We start from the raw sequence: 12,608 nt of genomic DNA, 5'->3' as shown, positions 1-12,608 counted from the left end.
GAGCTGATCCTTGATGTAATCCCACCTCCACCTTAAACACATCCATCACTCCCACCGCAGACCTCACCGCTGTCACACTACCCTCGTACATATCCTGTACCACTCTTACATACTTCTCTGACACTCCCTACTTCCTCATACAATACCACAACTCCTCTCTAGGCACCCTGGCATATGCTTTCTCCAAGTCTACAAAAACACAATGCAACTCCTTCTGACCTCTGTACTTCTCCATCAACCCTCTCAGAGCAAACATCGCATCTGTAGTGCTCTTTCCCGGCATGAAACCACACTGCTGATCACTAATCATCACGTCCCTTCTTAACCTAGCTTCCACTACTCTTTCCCATAACTTCATGCTGTGACTGATCAATTTAATCCCTCTGTAGTTACTACAGCTCTGAACCTCACCCTTATTCTTAAAAATTGGTACCCAAACACTTTCTCCATTCCTCAGGCATCCTCTCACTTTCAAGATTTCATTAAACAATCTGGTTAGAAACTCCACTGCCATTTCACCTAAACTCCTCCATGCTTCCACAAGTATGTCATCTGGACCAACAGCCTTTCCATTCTTCATCCTCTTCATAGCTATCCTTACTTCCTCCTTGCTAATCCATTGCACTTCATGATTCACTATCCCCACATCATCCAGCCTTCTCTCCCTCTCATTCTCTTCAATCATCAACCCCTCAAAGTACTCTTTCCATCATCTCAACACACTCTCCTCGCTTGGGAGTATATTTCCCTCATTATCCTTCATCACCTTTACCTGCTGTACATCTTTCCTAGCTCAGTCCCTCTGTCTAGCCAATCAGTACAGGTCCTTTTCTCCCTCCTTAGTGTTCAACCTTTCATACAACTCATCTGCCTTATCCTTAGCCACCTCTCTCTGTCATACACCTCATCTCCTTATACTCCTGTCTACTTTCTTCATCTGACAATCCCACGTCTTCTTTGCCAACCTCTTTCTCTGTATACTGTTCTGTACTTCCTCATTCCACCACCATGTTTCCTTGCTGTCCTTCCTCTGTCCAGATGTCATACCAAGCACCTTTCTAGCAGTCTCCCTTACTAGCTCTGCTGTAGTTACCCAGCTATTTGGTAACTCTTCGCTGACACCCAGTGCCTGTCTTAACTCTTCCCTGAACTCCACCTCACAATTACCCTTTTTCAATTTCCACCATTTGATCCTTGGTGCTGCCCTTACACTCCCCCCTCCTCTTCTTGATCACCAACGTCATCCTACAAACCACCATCCTATGCTGCCTAACCACACTTTCCCCGGTCACCACTTTACAGTCTCCAATCTCCTTCAAACTGGCCCTCCTACACAAGATATAATCCACCTGTGTGCATCTTCCTCCACTCTTGTATGTCACCCTATGCTCCTCCCTCTTGTTAAAATACGTATTAACCACAGCCATGTCCATCCTTTTCACAAAATCCACTACCGTCTGACATTCTGCATTCCTTCGCTTAACACCATACCTACCCATCACTTCCTCATTCCCTCTGTTCACTTCACCAACATGCCCATTGAAATCTGCTCCGATCACCACTCTCTCACCCTTGGGTACAATCACCACCACTTCATCCAACTCACTCCAAAATTTTTCTTTCTCATCCATCGCACACCCAACTTGTGGAGCATATGCACTAACATCATTCATCATTACACCATCAATTTCCAGCTTCATAAACATCACTTTATCCAACACTCTTTTCACCTCCAAAACACTCATCATACTGTTCCTTCAGGATAAGTCCTACGCCACTTCTCCTCCCATCCACACCATGATAAAACAATTTGAACCCACCTCCGATACACCTAGCCTTACTCCCCTTCCATCTGGTCTCTTGCACACACAATATACCAACCTTCCTTCTGTCCATCACATCGGCTAGCTCTCTCCCTATACCAGTCATACAGCCAATATTCAAAGTTCTGACCCTCATTACCACAGTCCTAGCCTTTCTCCTCTCTTCCTGCCTTCGGCCATGCCTTCCCCCTCTTCTCCTCCTTCGGCCAACAGTAGCCCAATTTCCACCAGCACCCTGTTGGCTAACAGTACTGGTGGTGGTCGTTGTTAACCTGGGCCTCGACCGATCCGGTATGTAAATATTTACTGCTATCCACATGAATGATTTGGCAAAGTTTTACGCCGGATGCCCTTCCTGACCAACCCTCCCCATTTATCCGGGCTTGGGACCAACACAAAGAAATGCACTGGCTTGTGCATCCCCAGTAAAAATCTTACTAATTCCCCTTTAAAAAGATTTTCTGGTTCCTTATCATTTAGACGTGTTTTCTGCATCATACAAACATTTGACCCATTAGTTTTAAAATACTGCAGTATTAAATCCTGTGCATTATCTAGCAATCGACATCACACTGCCAGTATAATCAACCCCAAATTCCCTAACCCCTTCCATGCTCCCTTTTGTTTGTGCCTTTTGATTCTTCCTTTCCTCTTTACCTTCTACTTTCCTTTTACAACCTCTTCCAAAAAAAAAAAAAAAAAAAAAAAAAAAATTCCTCTCCCTTCTCAAATGTTACCATTCATCCCCAACATAATTTCCCCTCCCCTCCAAAAACATTATCCCATGTGCCAAAATCAAATAAAACTTTAACATGAGTAGCTCATAAACTATGTACATGCCATTAATACCTCTAAGGGCATTTACCTTCTTTTTTTTGAGAAATATAAAGCTATGCTCAATTCAGTGTCTGTACGTCAAGGTTATTGTTCCCCCCTTAATCTCGCCCCTTCTTCTCTCTCCTGGTTCTCCAGTTACCTATCCGACAGATCTCAAGCTGTCAGATGAAAGAACTCTACCTCCTCCTTCCTGCCAACAACTACTGGCATTCCCCAGGGGTCTATTCTTGGACCCTTGCTCTTCAATATCTTTATTAATAACCTTCATACTGTCATCCCTAACACCACCAGTTATCCAATATGCCGATGACTCGACCTTAATCTGTGCCGCCTCTAACCTTCCTGAACTTCTGACTAAAACTCAACTAGCTTTTTCCACTACAGAGAACTGGATGCATCAAAACCATCTCTCTCTTAACTCTAACAAATCTAAAATTCTACTTTTCTCTCCTTCCAGGACTTTCACCTTTGACAAAAACACTTTCAAAGTCTTAAGCCAAGCTAACGCTGCTTTAGAAGTTGTCCCTTCAGCAAAACTTATTGGTATAACCATAGATGAACAACTTAAATTCGATATCCACATACAACAAAACATAAAGAAAACCCACCAAAAGCTAGGTATGCTCTACAGGAATAACCACTTTCTCTCTAACTCCTCTAGGCTTACCTTGGCTATTACCTACCTTCTACCTTCTCTACTTTATGGAGCACCTCTTCTTTCCAATCTGTCTGCTTCCAACACCTCAAAACTTGAAATTTGTTATAAGATCTCCAAATTTGCTACCAATTCCAAAACCTCAACACACCACTGCCTTACTCTACATTACCTGAAATGGCTAGAGCTCTCCAACTAACCACCGCTCACAAACTCATTCTAACCAGATAAATGCCCAGCCTTAACTAATATCCTTCCACCATACATACCAAATCGTTCTCTTGAGATCTGAAAACCAAAACCTAATCTCCATCCACAAACCCAAACATTCTGCTGGACAGCTTCTACTCTCCTTCTCTCTAGGCAAGAAATGGAACTCTCTCCCACCCTCACTCAGGACGATACCCAACCCAAAATCCTTCAAGACCCAACTGTTCTCATACCTGTCATCTAAACGGAAATGTTCCTGCTTTCACCCTACTTAATACCTAGGGCATTCTTCTCCCCTCTGAGCTCTATACACCCTGCTCCTCTTTTCCTCCAAACTTTTCTGCTCCTCTTTTCCTCCAAACTTTTCTGCTCCTCTTTTTCTCCAAACTTTTATTACTACTCTCCCATAATAGACTTAACTGTCGATGTTCTGATTAAGTAAATTTCTCTCTAAACTCCAAGTTTGCAAATTTTGTAAATGTCACTTCTGTAAACAAAAAAAAAAAAAAAAAAGAGAGAGATGCACATTTACGCTATGTATAACCTGACTGCTTGAATTTTACGTTTAACAACCCTTAAGATTTTGTATTGCCTTACTGTATTGCTTTTGAAATTCTTAATTGTATGAAGTTTATGCCTGTACTTATCTTCAATACTCTGTAAACCGATTGTATTGCACTGTTTTTTTGGAGCGTTTCTCCCCGGGCCACCACTGAAAATGGGCACTTCTTGGCCCAGTGGACTTCCCCGGTAATCAAACTGAAATAAATAAATAAATAAATATGTCTCCTTTAACCTCTGGTCTTGTCTGCGCATCCCTGACTGTACATTTCATTTTTATCTGCCTCCAGTTTTCCTAATTTTTATTGTAAACATTTTCCCTTTGAAGAGTAGTTTCTTAATACTTATATCAAAAAACCTACTGGAATACATGCAAAGTTCATGCTCAACACAAAAACTTTCATCACTTTTTAATACAATTTAATTAAAGACAAAGAACACTTTCAATATATTCCCCAGGACAAATGTAAGATATCAAATATTCCAGGATTATGAAAGAACTCCACTCACTTCCCTAACTTCAGCTAACATAACCTGTTTATAAACCACACTTAATTCTACGAAAAAAGTATAAAACACTTATAAATGCATTAAGAAATCTAATACTTCCTCAAGTTGAGTGGAGTCAACCTTGGTGTTCATTCACCTGCTATTTCATATGCATACATGAAAACTACTTATTATAGCTCCGTTCCCTTAATCTCTTTCGTATTAATTTTATATAACAGTTTGGCACCTGCTGCGGTACGACTCCAACAGTACCTTCTCTATGGTACCTATCATCCAAAACAAGTTGCTGAAAATCCCTTTTGTCCCCCGCCAACAAATAAGAAAACCCACATTCAATTATTGTTACTATCCCCCTAGGACTCTTTAGTCCCTTCTCTCCACAATCTACCATGAATCATCTTAGAGTATTAAAATTCTAACATCCCCTTGTTTATCTGGCACCTTTTTATGCAACTCCAGAAAGAATTTCATTGACAGGGTCTCCTTCAGTCATTATCCTTTGCCATTCTGAGAAGTCATATAATGTGTGGCCTGTGCACTACCTCCAGCCAAGAAGTCCCCATAATTCTCTATTTCCATCATTGCATCAAGAAAGGATTTTATAAAAGTCAATGGATGTAGTTTGAAGTTTAAACTGTATACACAATGTTTTATACAGCTTAATGTGCAGAAGAAATCTGTTACACATTTCATATGCTCCAGCTGAATAATTATGGTCAGCAAACACTTTGGACTCTCTGATCTTAATCACTTTTGCCTTCCTCCATAGCAGGTCCTATGGGCATCTCTACTAAGGATTACTGGCGGTGGCCAGGGATGTTGTTACCCTCCCCCAGTAACAACATCCCTGGCGGAGGCCAGGGATGTTGTTACTGGGGGAGGGTATTCCAAATTGGAAAACAGGGTGAAGACATAGCGGAGTGGCTGTGGAGGCACAATGAAATGCTACAGTTCTTCACTGTACATCCGTCCTCAGACTTTACCACAGGAGCCATTAGGGAGGGGGCAAGTAACAGGGTTGGTCATAAAAAGAAGCCCACCTGGTGGATGTTGATGGTCAGACTCCCAGGACACCCCTAAGCTCTGTGCTGGCCCCAGCCCTTTTGGATCAGTTTGCCGGGGAGGTGTCAAAGACTCAACAATGGATTTGGGGCACTGGGTCAGGTGCTGTAGGATGATGCACTGGGGAGAAAAAGCCGACAAAAAATAAAAAATAAACAAAACATCATGTAAGGGAGACAATACAACAACTAAAAATGCATAAGTAGATCAACATAAGGAAAGCCATAGCTTTCATCCTTAAAACAAAAAAGAACCAAAAGGAATGCATTTCTGACCTCATTCTGCCAACAACATAGTTCGATGGCCAGAACATTGACAGCAGTGTCCCACAAGTAATTTAACTGGTTGATGGTATCACGGCTGAAGGGCCAGAAAATAATTGAGGTGTAGAGGTCTGAGCTGCTGCTATAAAATCATAGTCAGCAAAAGACAGACGTGCACAAAACCCAGGGAAATCAAAAGCAGAAGTGCACAACACCTGAAGTCAACACTCAGACGTGCTTGAAACCCAGCGTAGTCAACAGACAGAGAGGAGTGGCTAAGGATCTGTGGAAGGCTTTGAGTTTCCTTAGATGTCATGCTAGAATAAAAAGATTCATGTACCTGTACACAAACCACAAATAGATAACATGTAAAAATCGTAATCACACCACAAAATTTAACTTCTTGCTAGATAAATGAATGGCAGTAAACGCTACAGCAACATCGTAGAACAGCGTACCTGACCTCAGTGATGCTGTAGGATCTCAATTAGATTTTTAATGAGACGATATGTAAAAGCCTGACCAATGAAAAGACCAAGTCCAAAGCCATTTCCAAATACCTGAGGAGAAAGTACAGTTGTGTACACTTACCATAATTATAGATGTTCAAGTGTATTCACTGTTACATTCCTAACAAATGGGTTATCCGGCTCCCGGTAGCCCTCAGTCGGCCAGAATACCAAAGGTAAGTAAAAATGACATCGGTTGTAAAGGACGTCCGATACAAAAGGAGGCAGCCGACGTCACTTCCTCAATCTTTCTTGCCACAACAGTCAAGAGCCCCCAGAAAATAAAGCTTAAATCAAAAACCAATTTGACAAATAACAAATTAAGCCTGCACCTCAGGAAAAAAAGAATAGAAGAGGACCACAAAAAGGGGGAAGGAGGGAGGGAAACCAGAACTTCAACAGTGAATACACTCGAACATCTACATTTATTGTAAGTGTACACAACTGTACTATGTTCATCGTGTTTCATTGTTGCAGTCCTAACAAATGGGTTGATTACCAAAGCCCAGAGAAAAAAAAAAGGGGGGGGGGACTAACAGCATCAAGGGCTGGAGATAATGCTCTGCAACACCGCAGTGGCAAACCCTGCCCTGGCTCCAGAAAACAGAGGCAAATGCAAAGTTCCTATAATCACGGCTGCACAGGTAAAAAACACACTCTCGAAAGCCAAGAACACAGCATCCATGGGACCTGACAATATCCCAGGGTGCGTTCTACATGAACTACAGAATGAACTGGCACCCTACCCAAGTAACATGTTCAATCATAGCCTCACCTCAGGCTTTGTACCCACTGAATGGCGCACCGCGACGGTTATCCCACTCCACAAAGGGGGAGCCACGACAGACCCCGGGAACTACCGCCCCATTAGCCTGACGAGCCTGGTCTGCAAGGCCATGGAACATATCATCGTGGAACACATAAAGACATTGGTAATCTCCAAACTCTGGACCCTACCCAATTTGGATTTGTAAATGGCAGATCATGTCTCCTAAACCTGATTGACTTCTTTGAAGCAGTCACCAAAGCCATAGATGAGGGTAAAATGGTTCACACAGCTTATCTAGATCTCGCCAAGGCTTTCGACACCACCCCCCACTCTGGAATTATAGATAAGCTCACTAAACTAGGTATAAATCCCTATGTCACAAGATGGATTGCCAACTGGCTCACGGACAGAACCCACACTGTGAAAGTAGCGGATTCCAAATCCGACATCAGACCAGTGACAAGTGGAGTACCACAGGGTTCAGTCCCGGGTCCTCTCCTGTTTGGTATCTACTTCTCTGAGGTGCAGGCCAACAAGGAAGGTCTTTGACTAACAAACTAGGAGCCATAATCGAAACTCCTAATGATGTGGACAAACTACAAAAGGGCCTCACTGAGACAGATACCTGGTGTCAAAGCCATGGCCTGAAGCTCAATGCCAAAAAGTGTATTGTCATCCCCTTTGGTAAAAACTCTGTACCCATGAGCTACCACATAGCTGGTAGTCTACTTAATGCCGAAAATGTGATGAGACCTTGGGACACAGGTGGACAGCAGTCTCTCCTTTGATAATCATATCGCCACAGTGGTCATGAAATCCTTCTACGTGGCTCATCTCATCACAAAAGGATTCTCATCCAGAAAAAAAAAGAGGTCATTGTTCCCCTCTACTCATCACTCATTCGACCCATAGAGTACAACGCCCCTTTTGGTATGTACCTCACAAGACATCTACAACTGGAAAGACCACAGAAATACCTCACAAAGAGGATTCCTGGCCTCAAACAGATGCCCTATGCAGACCGTCTCAAAAAACTACAGCTTTACTCCATCGCATATCGCCTACTCAAGGGCAATCTCTGCCTAACATACAAAGCTATGTCAAACCCAGAGCTGTTGGACATGCTCCACTTAAAGAAATCCCAATCCCTCCGAGCTACACGCTCTAGAGACCTAAACCTTGTCACCACAATAAACAGAACATGCTGGAGGGTTAGATTCCTGTCCCAGAGACTTCCCATACTCTGGAACAGACTACCTATGTCAAACAGAGCTCCTCATTAGCACTCAAGAAAAATCTTGATGATTGGATGGGAAATGGGAAATTCACCCCTGGGATCACTTCTGTGGCTCTGCTCGACAGGGGCACAGGAAAATAATTTTCTTGGGTGGCAAAAGCCAGGGTACATTTTTTGGATAGGCTTGTATGGACCCTAGGGCCGATAGCCTAGTACCTACCTATGAACCTATTGTAATGCTTTGCGAAAGTGTGAACAGAAGACCATGTGGCAGCCTCCAAAATGTCTTTAGTAGGGACACCCCTTAGAAAGGCTGCCAAAGTGGAAGCCGCTCTAGTACAGTGGATCCTAACCCCTTGAGGTGGAGCTTTGCCATGAAAGGAACAACAAAAAGTAATGCAATGTGCAATCCATTTAGAAATGGTCTGCTTAGAAATAGCCTTGCCCTGGGCTCCAGGGGGCAAAACTGACCAATAACTGTGCTGATTTCCGAATGTCTTTAGTCCTGTCCAGGTAAAACCTGACCCGTCTGTGCACATCAAGAGAATGTAGGATCCTTTCACCTCTATTGCGAGGATTAGGAAAGAAGGTAGGAAGGTTTATGGACTGATAAGAATCAGGCTGGAAACCACCTTAGGCATAAAGGAGGGATTAGTCTTCAGAGAAACTCTATCTGCATGGAAAATAAGAAAAGGCTCTACGGTCAAAGCTTGCAGCTCTGAAACCCTGCTTGCTGAAGTTATAGCCAAGAGGAAGGCGATCTTCCAAGAGAAAAACTTTAAATCTGAAGTGGCAGCTGGCTCAAAAGGAGGAAGAGTGAGTTTCTCCAGAACAAAATTAAGATCCCAAGCTGGAGTAGGTGCTCTACTGGGAGGTTTTAAATTGCAAGCACCTCTGAGAAACATTTTCATCAGGGGATGAGAGAAAATAGGCTGTTCAAGAGAACAATGAGCAGAGATGGCTGAAGCATGGATCTTGATAGAGGAAAAAGAAAGACCACCCTGAAGCAAATCAGCCAGGTATTCTAGGATCAGAGGAAGGGTAGGTTGAGAAGCAAACTCCTCTCTAGCCTGCATCCATTGAGAGAACTTTTCCCATTTGCCAGCATAGGATTTCCTAGTGCTAGGTCTCCTGGCCTCCCTCAGCAAGTCAACCACCTGTTGGGAAAGGGAGGAAGAAAGGGAAGGAGTCATACAATGAGCCATGCTGCCAAATGGAGAGACTGAAGAGGAGGACGTAGAATGCTTCCCCCTTCCTGAACCAAAAGATCTGGCTTCAGAGGAAGATGGGAGAGACTGCGAAGCAGCAGATACCAATGCTGTCTGGGCCAGTCCGGAGCTATGAGAATAGTCCTTGGACGTTCCTCCCTGATCTTCACTAATACTCTGGGAAGAAGAGGAAGAGGAGGGGAAAGCGTACACTGATAGCAAAGTCCAAGGGAAGGAGAGAGCATCCACTTTCCAGGCTCTGCTGTGCTGCTGTCTGGTGCAAAAGAGAGTTAGCAGATGGTTGTCTGGGGAGGAGAAAAGATCCACCTGAGGCATGCCCCAGCATTGAATAATGCTGTAAAAGACTGCTCTGTTCAGCTGCCACTCGTGAGGATCCATGGTTTGCCTGTTCAACTGGTCTGCCAAAACACTGAGCCTTCCTGGAAGAAACTGAGCTAAGAGATCCAGGTCCAGGGATGCTGCCATGGACCAAAGATTCATGCTTTGCCTGCACAGGGGGTAAGAGTGAGCCCCTCCCTGCTTGTTGATGTACCACATGACCGTGGTGTCGTCTGTCCTGACAAGCAGAGTCCCTGGAGAAAAAAGATGCTTGAAAGCCAGTAAGGCCTGCTGAACTACAATCAACTATTTTAGATGTATGTGCAGGTGCAGCTGCTGGGTGTCCCAATGTCCCTGTATGCATCTGCCATCCAGGTGTGCTCCGCAGGCATAGACCAATGCACCTGTAGTCAGAACTTGAGTGGCAAAAGGTGTCTGAAAAGACATGCCTTTGTTTTGTAGACAGGCTGTTGCCCACCACAGAAACTCCGTCTGCAGAGATGAAAGCAGAGGAATCATCATATCCAGGTCCTCTGAGTGTTGACACCAAATGTTCTTGAGGTACCACTGCAATTACCTCATATGCAGTATTGCATATGGAATCATGAGAATACGAGCTGCCATGAATCCCAGAGCTTGCAGGTACTTGCTTGCAGGGAGCTGGGACAGGCTTGCCAAGTCCTTGAAGTAAACTGAAAGAGTTGTCTGCTTCTCCTGGGTGACATGTATCTGGGCGGCTGTGTTCAGACTCGCTGCCAGGAATGTTATCTCCTTGGATGGTACCATTTTCGATTTTTTCCACATTGAGAGTGTAACCCAGGGAAGAGAGAAGAGTCTTTATGAATTCCAGATCCTTTAATAGCTGTTCCTGAGAACTTGCTTGAATCAGACAGTCGTCCAAGTATGGGTAAATATGAATTTTCTTCTGCCTGCAAAAAGCAATGACTGGGGCCAGGCACTTTGTGAAAACTCTGGGAGCAGTAGATAAGCCAAAGGGCAGTGCAGAGAATTGCTAATGTTGCTCACCCACTCTGAAACGAAGATACTGCTTGCAACTTTCCCTGATAGGAATGTGCAGATAAGCGTCTTTGAGATCCAAGGTTACCAGCCAGGAATCCTTTTCTAGAAGTAGTAGCAACTGATGTAGAGTGAGCATTTTGAACTTTGGAATTACTAGAAAAAGAGTTCAGAATAGAAAGATTCAGAATAGGATGCCAGGTGCCTTCTTTTTTTGAAACTAGGAAAAGCCTGGAATAAAAGTCCTGGCCTACCTGCAGAGCAGGGACTGATTCTATTGCTCCCAGATGAGACAGAGAAAATCTGTTTTTCTGTTTCTGCCCTTTGGTTTGGAGGGATGTCCGGGAATCCCTTGGGAGCTGGAAAGGTGCGGAAAGAAAACTTGTGCCCTACGGACACCGTTCTGAGCACCCATTTGTAGTCTGCAATAGTGGCCCAGACATCTGCAAAAAAGGGCCAACCTTCCCCCTAAAGGACTCTCCCAGCAAGCAAGAACAGGCAGAAGTTGTAAAAAGTCATTGAGAGTGTTTTGACTGAGATGCAGGCTTGGAGCTTCCCCCTTTAGTAGTGGAAGCCTGACAATGCCTAGACCTTTGAGAGGTAGCCCCCTGCCCCTAGAAGATTTGTAACCTCTAGTCCTGGAACGGTTCTGTCTGCTGCTATCAGGAAAGGTCCAACTCTTGGAAAGGTAATTCCTGCTAAAGCGAGGGGGTTGAACTTGCAGAAAATCCTTAACAGTTTGTATGGACTTGGCCTTATCCTCCATCTTCTTCAGTACCGCCTCTGCTTTGCTGCCAAAAAGACTGTCTTTATGCAAAGGTACATCCAAAAGATTAGCCTTGGCAGGTTCTAGAAGAGGCTGTTCTCTGAGCCAAGCGTGCCTTCTAATAACAGATCTAGTAGCCATAGCCCTGCTGGAGGCCTCAAGGATGTCAAAACCACAATGCAAAGAATGCTTATTGACCAAACTGGCTGAATTCAGTAAATACTGCATGTCTTTACTCTCTGCCAAAAGAGGTATACTTGCTATCCTAAACTTAATAACCTCCAAGGTGTGCTGCTGGTACTTCATCATATGAAATACACAATTGGCAGCCCTAACAGCTAGGATGGCAGAGGTATAAACCTTTTTGCCCCACCTATCTAGGTTCCTAGACTCCCTGTCAGAGGGAAAGTACAGTTGTGTACACTTAACATAAATGTAGATGTTCGAGTGTATTCACTGTTGCAGTCATTACATTTGGGTAATCTGCTGGCAGGTTGCCCTCAGTCGGCCTGATTAACAAAGTCTTGGGTCCTGCATCGGTTGCTGTCCCTTCCTCCATGACATCAGGTCGTCAGGGGTAAAAAAACATGCAGCCGACGCCATTGCATCAATTTTTCTTGCCCCAGATGTCAGGTGCCCTACAAATGGGGAGCAAAAAAAAAAAAAAAAAAATATATATATATATATATATATATAAAAATTATTTAAAACACAAAAAATATACCTCCAAACAAAAGCAAATGCACCAAAAAGGCTTTTAAGCATAGTAAAAGAAAGGAGAGGTATAGTAAGAAGAAAACAGGGGGCTGGTGGGAGGGTAACCAGGACTGCAACAGTGAATA

At 43.8% G+C, this 12,608-nt stretch overlaps 1 protein-coding gene across 1 annotated transcript in view; it reads right to left on the bottom strand.

The window, feature by feature from the left end:
• ZCCHC17 (zinc finger CCHC-type containing 17) overlaps nucleotides 1-12,608 on the bottom strand; it is a 442,101-nt gene that overhangs the window by 418,238 nt on the left and 11,255 nt on the right. The window lies entirely within an intron of this gene.

The sequence above is a fragment of the Protopterus annectens genome, chromosome 1.part2 (assembly GCF_019279795.1).
Source record: "Protopterus annectens isolate FY-2018-M chromosome 1.part2, PAN1.0, whole genome shotgun sequence".
NCBI lineage: Eukaryota > Metazoa > Chordata > Ceratodontiformes > Protopteridae > Protopterus > Protopterus annectens.
This window is presented reverse-complemented; position numbering and strand designations above follow the sequence as displayed.